Source organism: Ambystoma mexicanum, chromosome 2q (assembly GCF_040938575.1).
Source record: "Ambystoma mexicanum isolate Mex_15411 chromosome 2q, UKY_AmexF1_1, whole genome shotgun sequence".
NCBI classification, from domain to species: Eukaryota; Metazoa; Chordata; class Amphibia; order Caudata; family Ambystomatidae; genus Ambystoma; species Ambystoma mexicanum.
In genome coordinates this window covers 498,412,949-498,428,122 of record NC_090924.1, presented here as the reverse complement: position 1 = coordinate 498,428,122, position 15,174 = coordinate 498,412,949, and the positions used below count along the sequence as shown (strand labels likewise).

The 15,174-nt window shown below is 45.7% G+C and overlaps 1 protein-coding gene across 1 annotated transcript in view; it reads left to right on the top strand.

Annotated features, from left to right (window-relative positions):
- NUDT1 (nudix hydrolase 1) overlaps positions 1–15,174 on the top strand; it is a 159,991-nt gene that overhangs the window by 63,796 nt on the left and 81,021 nt on the right. The window lies entirely within an intron of this gene.

Genomic DNA, 15,174 nt, shown 5'->3' with positions numbered 1-15,174 from the left:
TCATAACATTGGCATACCAGTAGGTAGTAAAAGCTCCAGGAAATGAGGACTTTAATTAAGCATCAAAAGACAATAATGCTATCGAACCCCAAAACATACAATACAATTCAATGTTTGCTTTACTATGTAATTGGCTATGTTTGTGTGATTTTTAACATTTAAAATCTATACAGGAGAGATCAAATGGCCAGACCTTGGAGAAATAATGAAAGGTGTATTCTGTCACAATGTGGAAAGCTGCCGCATAGTAATGATTTCCATACAGTTTTTTCACAGGTCAGGTGGATGTCGCATACATTTTACTCTTGCAAAGGAGAAAAGTCATTTTTACTCTCTTAAAATCACATTTACTCTCAAAGTTTAAAAAATCTTATCTGGAGCAATGCCTACAGGTAACTCCTTCCAATACTCTACACATAAAATGCAAAACTGCTTACAACGCTCGTACATCTAGAAGTACTGGAACGAGGAGGCTGAATGGAGTAATGTAGATAACCAGGGACGAGAAGGACTGGATACGCTCTAGTGGTTGTGAGCGTATGATAGGTGACGGGGCATTTAAAAACTTTACCCAGCATGAAGTGGGAGAGCGCTACCTGGGAAAGCTGAGCCCTCTCTGTGTTGACCGAGGGACTGTGAGGACGTCGAGACGAATGTGGAGCTGGCAGGCTCGACAAGAAGGCAGGAGATGGAGGACTGCAGAGGGCCGTTTCACTGTGTAGCGAGAGGGAAGGACAGAAAAACGTGCTAGTGGCCACGGGAACCTGGAAGCTGCCTCACCGCCACCCTAACACGGTGCGAGAGCCCAGAGTAAATTGGGAGCTGCGAAGGGCGTGGAAGCTGTTCGTTGAAGCAGTGGAGCCCGCGAGATGGAAGGGGGTGCGGGAGAATCTGAGTGCTGCCTCCCATCTACCGCGAGGGTACCGAAGGATGCCACAAGAAACCTGAGAGTCCTAGAGAGCGACAGACACCGGGACGCTTCAGCAATGAAGCCAAAGCAAGCCAAAAGTGTATGACGCGAATTAGGAATATGAAATCCAATATTACCCAAAAAGGGTTTACAGAGGAATGTGAGAGAAAAGCAAGTTTTGCAATTGTATAAAGTAAATCTGATGAAAAGCCCTGGCAGGAAAGTAAACCAGGCGAAAGCAAGTTTGCAATTGTATAATGTCAAGTTTGCCATTGTATATAATCACATGAAAAGCCCTGGCAGGAAAGTATACCAGGCAAAGTCAAGTGTGCAAAATAAATTGCATAAAGAAGTCCTGATGGGGGAATATACCAGGCAAAGTCAAGTCTGAAAACAAAGTGGAAAAGAACCTAGCAGGGAGTACACCAGGTAAACTGCAAGGTTGGAACTTGCATCCAAGATGTTTTTTGTATACAAATATTTTGCTAAACAAAGAGCCCTAAGGAAGATTCATGCCCTTAGGAATTTGAATTGTCTTGAAGAGAAACCTAGGGGAAAGTAGTTGTCCCCAGAAGCTGTGGCCTTTAATCATTGGGAACTTTTGGATTAGGATTTATAGTGCTAAAATGTCCCTTTTATTCAATAAAATAACATTAAAAGAAACACAAGTCAGCATGGACTTACAAATTGTTGCTTGGCTCCAAAGCTGTAGTGTTAGCGCCACGCGTTCCGTCCCAACCTGGGGACTTCTTCAGGCTAAATTTACAGCTAAGGCTTCTGAAGTAAAACCAACTCTTTCACGATCATGTTATCAATCTATGTTGGTCTTTGTAGATACTAATAAAAAGGCAGTCATGTTGGACTAGTCAAATTATATAGGTTTGTACTATTTTTAGTTCAATAATTGTTCAAATAAAACATTTGTTACTCAATTGTTTAGTGTCAGATTACATTCCCAGATCTCTTCTTTTTTTTTTTAAACAATTTATTAAATTCCACATAGAACACATAAATCATCAAAGTAACAATGTCTCACATTAACCAGAAAGAACAAAATTAACATAATAACATAAGCATTATAAAGAGTTCATACCAACTAATTAACACCAGTAGTGAAACATCTTCAACACATTGATCTGAATATACCAAAGACAACACAAACACAAATGACAACAAACGATACCACAAACTAAAAGGAGAGAGATGAGAAAGAAACAGAGAAAGAAAAGAGAAAAAGAAGAAAACAAAGGAAGGAAACCCATTAACCTCACCCTGAATACCCTCTTTAACAAAGTAACCCAACATACGCATCAATCATAGAGAGCCATAAACTGACCCCATAGCTGCATGTAATCTTCCTCCTTATCCTTATTATGAAATGAAACCTTATCATAGCTTGCCATCATGCAACTCCGTCAACCAATCGTCAACATTTGGCTTTTTCCTTGTTTTCCAAATCCTGAGTATCAATTTAATCGCTTTCATTTGTAGCTCTTTCAATCCAACAAGAATGTCTCCTAGCGCTACCACATCTATTTTTTACTGGAAAGCAAAATTATATTCTCTGCAGATCTCTGCAAAACAATACCAAAAATCAAATCAATCCTATCAATTACCTCCTTCCAAAACGCCCGCACTCTTGGACTATCCCACAGTGAATGCAATAGAGTTCCCCTATGAACATCACAACACCAACACAAATCATTAGGTTGTAACCCCAGCTTAAACATCTTAACCGGTGTCCAATACAACCTCCCTACAACTTTTTGTCTAATTAAACGTAAACCCATATCGGGTCCCAAGTTCAAAGTAACCTTTAGAACATTCCTCCAATCCACTTCAGAAATGTCATCCTGAACCTCTTCAGACCAAATTTCTCTCAATCTAGACCATGCAAATTGTAGTTTCTTATCAATAGGCATAAATTGCATGTAAGTACTCGCACAGTATTCCTGGCCCTCTAACAACTTACTGATCTCTGGCTTCTTTCCAATAGGACCATCCGCCATATCCATCCTACTATTCAACATAGAAACCAAAGCCAAGTATCTATTCCTCTCCCTCAGCCTCAATCCGTATCTATCTTGTAATTCCACAAAAGTCAACAACCGGTCACCATCCATCACATCCCCCAGCCTCAGAACGCCCTTATTTATTCAACTTATCCAATTCAAACATCTATCTGTATAACCTCATTAAACCATATAGAAGCCTCAGGGCTGAAACCATAACTCTGATCGTTTTCCTTAAACCATTCCCTGATCACCTTCCTTGTCGCCACAATCGGAATAAACTTCAATCTCTTATTTGGTAGTTTAGCATACTGTATACATTTCCTAGTTCAAATGGCGCACAAACGTCCCTTTCCATGCGCACCCAAAGTGGTTCTTTTGCATTCCGTTCCCTAAAGTAATATGAGCTTTTTTTTAGCAAAAAGACTTTGTTAAATCAGGGAATCCAAACCCCTCCCCCCCCTCCCCCCCGCCCCCATCCGCAACCTTTTGTACCAATATATATTTTGGAACCCTTGGCCTCTTTCCCGGACACCACAAAAAAGAAGAGAAGAACTTCTCCAGTGGGATTAACTGCTTCTTACATAACAACAACGGAACCGATTGAATAATATATAAAATCTTTGGCAAGAGGACCATTTTGATTGCATTAATCTTTGCCCATAAATTCAACTGCAACCTCTCCCATCTCTTAGTCAATAATGACATATTTGTGACTACCAAGTCCAAATTAAATTGCAGCAATTTCTTCAAATCTCTGATGATATGCATACCTAAATATTTGACACCCCTCGGAGACCACTTACAATGCCACGAACGCAAAACATTACAATCACATCGGCTAGACAATGGAAAAATCTCTGTTTTGTCCCAATTCACTCTATGTCCCAACAGCTCTCCCACTTCCTGAAACATGTTTTTTATTAAATCTCCAACCCCGTTTTTATTTTGAAAAATTGTTTATAGCCAAAACCATGAGCTCACTGTGTCCTCGTCTCATGTCTGGCTTCTCACAGAATGTTTTTCCTGTGGCACATAAATTACTCCATTCCTTGGTAAACTTTGGTAGATAACCCTCAGGACTGCTCCACGGTGTTTAATTGGAATTTGTGATTAACTTGTGCCTGCAGCTCTCCTGGCATGTTAGCATCACCTCCAGTGAATGTGACCCAATGTCTCTACACCTAGTTAATGGGTGTTCGGGTAGTGGTGTTCACCTTTTGGATGATCAGTTTGGTCACAGGGCCACAAGAGTGTACTATAGAAAAGGGAAATAAACTGCTTCCCAGCATTGATTTGTAGATAATGGCATTCGATTTCTGCTCCTGAAATGGCCCGGGTGGTTCACAGCCATGCCCTGTGCACCTCTATTGGTGAAGGAGCATCAAAATGAAGCCTACCATGATGAGCATGTCACTTTATTTGGAATCCTGTCTTGTTTATGCCAGCAGTTCAATTATTATTTATTTATTATTATTTTTTTTTAAAGTCTTTATTTTTGTTCTACAATCTAACCCCTCTCTCCCCCATCACCCCCTCCCGTCCCCGTATCAAATGCAAACACAATAATTATTGACTTCATCTAAAGATTTACTTTCTACCCAGGATACGCAGTTTATGTGGTCGCATGGACTCCCTGTAGTCATTATGTAAAAAGGACAGCACCATTCCCCAATCTTTACTAAAGTAGCTTGCTCTCCCTGAACAGAGTATGTCAGCCACTCCATCGATACAAAATGCCATAGCTTCTTGTTCCACTGGCATGTTCGGTTGTTTCCATCTTTGTGCCATCACTAATAGCACCACCAGGGACCGTATACATAAGCCTTGCTTTGGCTTCTGCTCATGGCTCTCTGAACTTGACCCTTAAGACCTGCAGCACTTGTTCCGTGTCTCCACCCCCCTGCATACCAAACCTTTCCCCCAGATTGCTATTCACCTCCCCCAGAATTGCTTCAATTTTGGGCAAGACCACCAGATACGGCCCCAACCTCCCAACCCTCTGCATCCCCTACATCATAATTCAGAGGCATTAGAGTACATTATTTTCATTTTAGCTGGGGTATAGTGCCACATAGCCATGATTTATATCCACCTCTCCCGGATCTGGAACACTCTCGTCAATTTGGGGATGTCGGCCCATAGATTCTTCCATTGTTCTGGCTCCCTGGAGTCAAAGGGTCCACCAATAACAATTTATAGAGATCCGATACTATCTTTCTATAACGCCTGTGTTAGTGACGTTATATTTTTCAAACAGTGTGAATTGTCTCATTGCCGCTGCATTCACCTGCGGGTTAACCAGCCAGTGACAAAAGTTGTTGATATCAGAGTCTTTTTCTTGTACCCCAAAGTATTTGTATTGGTCGAATGACTTGATGTCTAGGCCCTGGAGTAGTGGTGTAAATGGTGATAGAAATGTGGGGATCCCTTTCTGTATAATCTATTCATCTCATATTTCCTCCAACAGGGCAGCGAGTGCACTTTTGTGCATTTTCTTAGGCATTTCTGCTTAAGGCAGCCGTAGTACCGCATCCAAGGATTTCCCCACTATCGCCCTGTCCACTCTGCTCCAGATCCTCTCGGAGTTCCCCTTTAGCCATTCTTGTATAACTCTAAGCTGTGATGCCTCGTAGTAAGTGTGGAAATTCGGGAGGGCCAGTCCTCCTGATCACATGCGTCCATCATCACTTTCATTGAGATCCGGGGTTTCTTTGTACCCCATATAAATGCTGATATTGGTTTATGGAGGGATTTGAAGAAAGCCTGCAGGGGCTTGACCGCCAGTGCCTGAAACGCATACATTATTTTTGGGAGGCTCACCATTTTGATCATATTAACTCTACCCAACCATGATCCCTTCATGGGCCCCATTTGCCCAACATTTGTCTCGCACTCGCCAGGAGGGGAACATAGTTTGCCACGTACACTGATGTTATGGATGTGGTGATTTGGATGCCTAGGTATATAAATCAGTTGTCTACCATAGTGAATGGGGCGCTACTTTGAAGTGTGGTCACCCGAGCGGCACTCTGGGATAGGTTTAGCATTTCTGATTTCTTAGTATTAACTTTTAGGCCCACTACTTACCCAAACAATTATAGTTCTTGGGATATCCCAAGTATGGACCTGTCTGGGTCCGTAATTGTAAGAATCGAGTCATCTGCAAACGCCATGATTTTATATTCCTTCCCCCCGAACAGGATACTCTTGATTTGTCCCGTCATTTGAATTTTTGTCAGCCGCAGCTCCAAATAAATTGCATACAACAGTGGGCAACTCTGTTTTGTTCTCTTCTAATGGTGATCGGGTGAGAAGGGGAGTCATTTATTGACATCCTTATTTTTGGATCCACATAATTAGCCTGGACCATGCTAATAAAGCCAGGACCGAAGCCCACGAGTTCCCTTGTTAGAAACAGGAAGGACCATTACACGCGATCAAACGCTTTCTTGGCGTCGAACGCTAGCAGACTGGACGGTAGTTTAGTCTTGAATACCTTTTATATCAAATGGCAGACTCTTCTAATGTTATCAAAGGTCTGTCTGTTTTTTATAAATCCCGACTGATCTGGCATGGTCAGCTCTGAGAGTATGGTTTCCATTTGGTTCGCCAATATCTTTGTATGTATGTTTACGCCCAGATTAATCAATGCGATCTGTCAGTAAGACCCTCATTGTGTGGTATCTTTGTTCATTCTTGGGAATAACACCATATTAGCCACTTTCATTTTGCCCATATCCCGAGTTAGTTGTAGAGGATTGTCAATCTCTGGGCTTGTGTAGCCTGGAACATTTTGTAGAAGACTGCACTATAGCCATCTGGCTTTGGTGCTTTTGTTAAGCGGCAGTTCCTTGGTGGCCTGGGTTACTTCTTCCTGTTATCTGACTCTAGGCATTCTCTAATTAGCTGCAATATCTTATGGAGGGGTAGTGAATGCAGATAAATGCTTTCTCGTGGCTTGGGGAATCTGATGAGTATAGCTTGGAGTAGAACTCCTTAAATTGTTTTATTAGGTCTCGGGTGTTCGTGATTAACTCACCTTGTTGTTTTTTTTATTTGGAGTATAGTCTCTTGGCCCTTTTCCCTCAAAGATATCTGGCCAGTAGGCTGTCTGCTTTGTTTGCCTTTAGGTAATATTTTTGTCTGGCATAGAGGAGGACTCTCTCCGCTCTCCTTGAATATAATATATCCAATTGCCCTCGCACACTTCATATTCTCGTTTAATTGCCCTGCTTTGGTGCTGTGCCATCCGTGTCAAGATCTTTTAGTTTGGCCTCTAATCCCTCCTCCAATATCATCAGCCGTTTGTCCCTTGTCGCCGTTATTGCAAAGAGGTTCCTCTGCATGACAGCCTTAAAGGCATCCCACACTGTAGCTCCGGCCATGTCTGGAGTGTAATTGTTAATGAAATATTCTCTAATTTGCGGGGCGTGGCCAAGCAGCCATGGAGTAGGCTGCAATTCCTTGGAGCTCCGTGATCTGACTTATTGATTCGAAGCAAAACGCATGTGTTGACGGCTGATTCCAGCGACAAAAGATACTGTATCTGGGTGAATATCTCAGGCAGCAGATGAGCGTATCGGCGAGAGAAAGTGGACACAGCAGATTGAATTAGGCCACTTTGAGTCCTGATCCGAGAGCGGCGGAATGGATACTAAGATGGCGGCTTGCCAACACAAAAGGACCCCCGGCGGCACTTGAAATCGGGTGCCAGGCGGGAAGTGAACGGACTGCATGCGTGCAGCGCGGATGGGACAGTGAGTGGCCGACTACCGGAGAGAAGCCCACGAATAACCCGCGAGGATGTACACCGCGTGGGGCCACTGGGCCATGGGATGTGCGGCACGTCCTTGGTGCTACCACTAGACCTGGACGATACACGAAACGTACAAGAAGGACGGCGTTCACACAATAAGGTGGAAGCGTCGAGCACGTAGGGATTACATCCCGAAGCCGCACCGAGGAGTGGATGAGCAAATACGGACACAATAAGTGGCGCCGAGATCTGTACGCCCGAAACAAAATGGCGACCGATCCTGAACAAAGGGGACGCAGCGAATGGGTATATGCATCTTGTAGGTACCATCGGCCTTTGCAAGGTTGCATCATGTCGGTGAAAAGTCTGAGAACCAAGACCAGACAACCCACAATGGAGGTCTTCGCGAAAGCGCAGAGGACCCCCACAACATCGGAGCAGAGCGCGTCCACGACTACTGCCGAAGAAGCCCCAGGAGGAGATGAGCACCAAATCCTGGAGGCTATATCGGAGATGAGCACCAAGTGGGGGGCAGCAATGGCGGACTTACGGACAGCCCTGGAGGGCAAAATCGATGCGGTTGGGACTGAACTTGCCCTGTTACGGCAAGATGTCAGGAGATAGGCAGAGAGAACAAGTGGGCTGGAGAGTGCAGTAAAGACCAATACTGATGTCAGCACAACTAATGCAAAGGAAGTTCATGTGCTCAAACAGCAGGTTGCTAACCTCGAAAATCGGGTGGAAGAAGTGGAGGGAAGTGCGAGGAGAAATAACATACGGGTGGTCGGCCTGCCGGAGAGGGATGAGGGTCAAGATCCTACAAACTACGTTAAAAACATGATCCTACAAGAAATAGGAGCAGATAAGCTTTCGCAGGGATTCACGGTGGAGTGGGCGCACCGGGCCTTGATGAGGAAACCGCGACCTGGGGCTCCGCTGCGACCTATCATAGCAAGGACCTTGAACTATAGAGATAAGGAGAAGATCCTGGAATATTTTCGTAAACGTGGGACAATACGGAGAGCATCCGCCAACATTACAGCATACCCAGATTATACGTTGCTGGTGCAGAGACTGAGATACAGCTACGTGGCAGTCAAGAGGAGGCTGCGAGCAGCAGGCATCAAGTACATGCTCCTGTACCCGGCAAAGCTGAAGGTACAACATAACAGCAGAGCGCTCTTTTTTTTTTTGACACTCCCGAGGAGGTGGTAACGTGGTTGGATCTGCAGGGCTGCCCGGAACAAGAAGTGGACCGTGACCGGCAGGAACAGGATGGCTGAAAAACTGGTGCCACTGACATTGGGGGTACCGGATTATACCGGGAAGCGAGACTGGTCGAACACTGGATAGCATTTGGCCCTGGTGCCCGTCATGGACTGGAATATAGTAGGTAAATTGCAATTGGAAGCTGCATAGGGTTGACACAATGCGTAATACATTTGTTAATGGGAGCAATAGGATGGAGGCAACCCACCCCCAAAATACTAATAAGTGGCCATTAGGGCGACTTTACCCTACTGAACCCTGAGCATAAAGTTTGTGCTGGACGGGGCTAGACGTGGGGGTGCCTGAGATCCAGGGATGGAGCTAGGCAACAGTTGGAGGGGGCGTTTTTGGGAAGGGGTTGGGTGGGGGGAGGGAAGGGAGGTGGGAAGTTTGGGGTGTACATAGTTTTGGGGGGGGGGTTTAAGTTTGATCATGATGCCTACATGGAAGAGTTGGAGGGTTGTATCTGCATAGCATGACCGGGAGGGTTCGGTTGGAAATGAGGGAGGAAGATATCAAAGCGCTATGGGAGATCTCAGGATAGTGACGTGGAATGTCAGGGGACTTAACAGTTATATGAAGAGGAATAAGGTCATGCTGTATTTGAAAAGGCAAAAGATAGATGTTGCATTGTTACAGGAGACGCATTTGACGCGGGAGAAGCGGGAGCTAGTTTGGGGGAAAAAATGGAAAGGGATTGTGGTGGGTTCGTCGTACTCTGCTTACGCTAGGGGAGTGCTTGTCTGTGTGGTACCTCGTGTCCCGTTTCAGCTACTGCAGGAAATGGCGGAAACTGACGGGAGGATGGTTATATTGAGAGGGCTGTTGGAGAATAAAGAGGTATGCATCGTGAATAGGTATGCTCCTAACCATAACACGGCGGCATACTTCAGGACTCTGTGCACCAGTCTTAGTATGTGTGTGGGAAGCGTGGTTATTTGGGGCGGGGATTTCAATTGTGTAATGAACCCCAAGGTGGATAGATGTGACAGCAGGATTGATAGGCCCACCCCAGCGGTCAAAGCATTGCAGGTGTTACTAGATGATTTCGGCTTGGTAGATGTATGGAGAGCAAAACATCCCAATGATGAGCAATATTCACATTATTCTGCCCCGCAGCAGCTACACACAAGATTGGACTATGTCTTTGCCACGCCGGATGTGGTGGCAGAGAGCACTCAAATAGAACACAAGGCGAGGGTCCTCTCGAATCACTCGCCCCTGATTCTTGGGTGGAAATACTGCCCCCCGAGGGCGCGGATCCCGACGTGGCGCCTCTGAGCGGAGGCACTCAAAGATCCGGTCTTTCGTGAGGACATAAGAGATGAGATCATTAACTATTTTGAAACGAATACTGGTAGTGTTGACTCAGCGGGTACACTATGGGAAGCTTTTAAGGTGGTGATGCGGGGGGCAGCCACAGCGAAGTCAAAGGGCCTGCAAGGTGGGGTTCTGGCTGACCTACAAATAGTTGAAGATGAACTAGAAAACATTAGGAAGTGACAGTGTGGACACTGAGCTAGTACTTAAACTATAACAGCAATGCGCGGAACATTGGGAAAGGCTCTGTAACCTCAATTATAAAAAGTATGTAGAAAGACAGCACGCGGGAGGAGATAAAACGGGTAGGCTTTTAGCATGGCTGTACAAGAGTGAGACCCCTAGACCCCCGATTAGGACAAGAACTAGAGAAGATGGCGATGTAGTAGACGCTCAAGAAGGAGTCAACAAGGAATTTGCTGATTATTATAGGGTGTTATATGGGGACAAGGAGGGATGTAGTCAAGAGGAAATAACCGAAACACTAGAAGATATAGGATTACCTAAGATAAGTGATGAGAAGAGCTTGATGCACCAATCACCCTGGAGGAGTTGAAGGAGGTTGTGAAGCAGTTGCCCACCATTCGCTAGGGAACCCCCAGGAGCAGATTGATTCCCTAGCGAATTTTACGAAGTATATAGAGAAGTACTACCCCCCAATGCTAGACATGCTTAACGAAGCGTTTGAGATGGGAAGGTTGCCGGAGTCACTCAGAGAAGCGATCATACTACTGCTTCCTAAACCCAACAAACCGGGGTATAGTTGTAGCTCCTACAGGCCTTTATCGATGCTGAACCAGGACAGCAAGATACTGACGGCTGTCCTGGCAAACAGATTGCGAAAAGTAATTGGTAAATTTAATCCACCCGGATCAAACGGCTATGTTCCGAACAGGAATATTACCCATAATCCTAGGAGACTCCACCGTGTGATCGATTGGGCGGATAGAAATGAAGGCGAAATGGCGATTGTATCCCTAGACGCAGTAAAAGCTTTTGACTCCGTTAAGTTGCCATGGCTGCTGGCGGCCCTGGGAGGTTACGGAGTAGGGCCGGGGTATATCAGGTTGGCGAAAATGCTATACAGTGAGCCGTTAGCCAGAGTTCAAACGGGATCAGTGATATCCGAGAGATGGCAGCTTAGTAGAGGTACCAGGCAGGGGTGCCCCTGGTTCCCGATGCTTTACATTCTAGCCCTGGAGCCCCTAGCGATATACCTCAGGCAACAGTACGATACAATAGGTATTGAGGTTGGGGGGGAGCGGCATCTAATATCCTTCTATGCGGATGATTTATTACTGTACCTGAAATACCCGGAAGAGAATCTTCAATATATCCTTGAAGTGATGGAGAAATACGCAGGGTTGTCCGGCATTGCGGTGAACCCTCAAAAATCCAGTATATTCCCCCTAGGTAGCTATAAGGGTAGCCCGAAGGAAAGGTTGCCAGTGTTACAGATACCATGGGTGCCTGGTTCTTTCCTTGGCATAGATGTGTATCACACCACAGAAGAGGAGCATAAGCACAACACCGTGGTAGCTGTTGAGAAAACCTGGAAATGCATGAAGTTTTGGGAGAAGTTGCCCCTAGCCATGATGGGACGGGGGGCAATGCTTAGGAGCTAGGCTTTTACATTATTTTAATAATACCCCAAATATGATACCCAAGAAGTTCTTCACTGAATTGAATAGTATATGCAGGGACTTCCTATGGCATGGTACCCGGAATAGAGTAGCGCTATGGAAGTTGCAGAACTTCTACGAAAAGGGAGGTATCGGGCTGCCCAATTTTGAGGTCTACTATATAGCAAGTCAATTACAATATGTAGCCAATTGGCTCTCCGACGAAGTGACCCCTGAACATAGGTTGTTTGGGCGGGTTTGCACCCCATTTTACTTAAGAGAAATGATATGGTTGCCTGAGACAGATATGAAGGAGCGCCCTAAAATGATGATGATGGGGTGGAAAATGTGGCGTCGAGCGTGTCGGATGATGGAGGACCCATTCCCGTGCTCCCCGCAAGTACCGCTGGTCGCATTAGCGGCAGGGGACGAGCAGCTGAGGGTGATTATCAGAACCTACTGGGAATCGGTGGGGCTGCTAACGTTAGGGGACATCTGGCAAGAGGGGACCATTAGAGATTTCGAAGAACTTGGGGCGGAGGTGGGATTACACACTGGCCAATATGTTACATACCATAGGATGGTTCAGAAAATTTGGAAAACGTGGCCTGAAACAGTGTTGGCGGAGGAACCAGATGCTACTGTGGGGGTAATATATGACATATCGCAAGGGGGGCATTAGATTTCTAGATTGTATGAGATGGTGATGACCAAGGTGGGGAAGGAATTGACACATCTGAGACTTGATTGGGAGGAGGAGGTGGGGGCCCCGATGGGAGATGGGATGTGGGAACGCGCCCTGGGATATCACAAAAAAGTGTCAAACGCTAGACTTAAAAAAAAAATACAGCTGTACATAACGCATAGAGCATACATGACCCCTCTGAGGTCATGCCCAGTAATCGAAAGTTTCTGAGGCGAAGTGGCACAAAAATTAGCGACAAAAGTTGAGAAACTGAGAAACTTGGCATATGTGCTAGCAAAACAGAGGATCGCCATGGGATGGAAGAAATGCCACAAGCCACGGGTGGAGGTATGGTGGAAGGAGTTACAGAAATGGGCGGAGGCTGAAACGGTAATATGGCAGGAGGCGAGCAGCATGAGTGGGGAGGAAGAAGTGGGTACCTTGATGGCATGGAAATTATTAATAGCGGAACTGTTCGGATCTATATCGGACCCGACGGAATCCGAAGATGGTGAGACCCGGCCACATGTAGCAGATGCTGAGCGCGAAGCACAAATAGGCTCATGATGGAGGGTGGGACTTGGGGAGCAGTGGCAAAATAGAAAAATACAAATGGTATCTAATGGAATTGTTGTAAATTACACTGCGTGTTGGATTTGTTTGCATTATTGTTTGGTTTGAATAAAATTAATAAAATATATATTTTTTTAAAATATATTCTCTAATTTTATCCCCCATATTTTTAGTATCTCTGTAAGGACCAGCTCCAAAGCTAATTGGGTCGACCCTGACGTTGCATGGATGCTACTAGCGGAGCATAGGCCCAACCTCCATCTGCCTGATCTTACCTTTTACAGTGGCAGAGGCCCAAATGCCAAATGTAAATGTGAGTAGTATGTGTATCCATCCGTGTCTCAGTTGAGAGTTCTTCAGACATCTTTTAGTGCCAAGCGGTCTATTCTCCACTTCATGGCATTCGTGGGGGTCACCTGGCCATGATATTTCTTTGCGCTGCAATCCTTATGTGGGTCCCATGCAATCTGCACATCGCCCATTACAATTATTTCCCCTGAGCAAAGATCTCAAGTGTGGCCAGTGTAGATCTAAGATCCCGTTTCGGGGCTTATATTGAGGCTATTGTCATAATCTGTGCCCCCATCTTGAATTTAACAAATTGGTATCTGCCTCCCTTATCTACCTTAGTATCCATAATCGTGAGGTCATGTATTTGTCTAAATGCTACGAGGGTTCCTTTCATTATCCTCTCCGCATTGGCTTGATACAGAGTGGGGTATCCTCCTAATTTGAGGCTTAGCCTGTCCCCCTTAAAGATTTGGGTTTCTTGGAGAGCTAGTACCTCTGGGCGTTCTTACCCCAGTTATTATTCTAATTTCTTCCTCTTGACCGGGGTGTTTAGGCCCCGCATGTTATATGTTGGAAGCTTAAAGTGCGCTCCCATATCACGTCCCACCCCCTGAGATCTGATTTTGTCTGCCCCATTGTGTTTCAATGCATCACTCCTGTGTATTGGGATCTGGGGTCCCCCTCACCCTGGCCACCTTTGTCGTACATTTGGGTGCCTGTGGATCCGATTTTACCCCCCACTCCCCCTGTTTCCTCAAACCACGCCCTCTGCCTCCTTCCCATATCCCTCCCTCCAACCCCTCCCTCCTCTGGTGCGAGCCAAAGTTCCTAACGGGTCAGGGGGGTATCAACTCGCCTGTTGAACCCAGAAATATTGTAGGGAACAACTACCCCTGCTACAAACCCAGTGGCGCCCCTCCATTCCCCCCGTGTGCCCTTCACTGCTGCAGTCTGGGTCATGTCAGTATGTATATTGGCCATCTGTCAAATTTGTGGGTTCATACTCTGTGGTTCCTTGTGCTTGTAGTGCATTTTTTCTCTTCTGTGTGTCTGTTACTTCACGGGGAGGGTCCCAGCCTTTTCCCTACTGAGGCTTCATTTCCATTGAGTACTTCTGAAACTTGATAAGGAATTCTTGTCTGGTCTGTTCGCTCTTGTCTTTTCCGAGTACCTTTATCCATTCCCCTGGTTTCTTCCTTAGTGAGGCTCACTCGCTTGATGCAGCTCCTTGCTTGGCCTCTTCTTCCAATTGTAGTATGGATCATCCCCTCCTCGCAGATCGTAACTTTTTTGTGGAAGAGCCCTTGTCATTGGGCACATTGCCTGACGTTTGCTCAATGTAGATTTTGCCATGTCATGGAAGAGGAGGATCTCTGCCCAGTTCATCTGCACCAGCTGTTCGCGCGGCATAACGGATTTGTTCTTTCTGGTTGGTTGAAATACGTCAATGCTGCTAGCACGTCTCGCTCTGTCGCCTGGTTCGTTCCGCTAGGCGCCCACCCTGTGTATTCGGTTAATTGGGATTGGCACTACCGGGCCTCCTGCTCCTAGGATTTCCCCAAGGATGTCTTGCACCGACTTCAAGTCCTTAGCCTTTGTTTTCTGGAAGGTTCTTAATTCGAATATTTGACCTGCGGGAGCGATTCTCAAGGTCCTCTACATTGTGTTTCTAAATTGTGTGGCACTCTCGACAGGTTCTCCAGCAGTTAGTAATTCTTCCTTGAATCTTACAC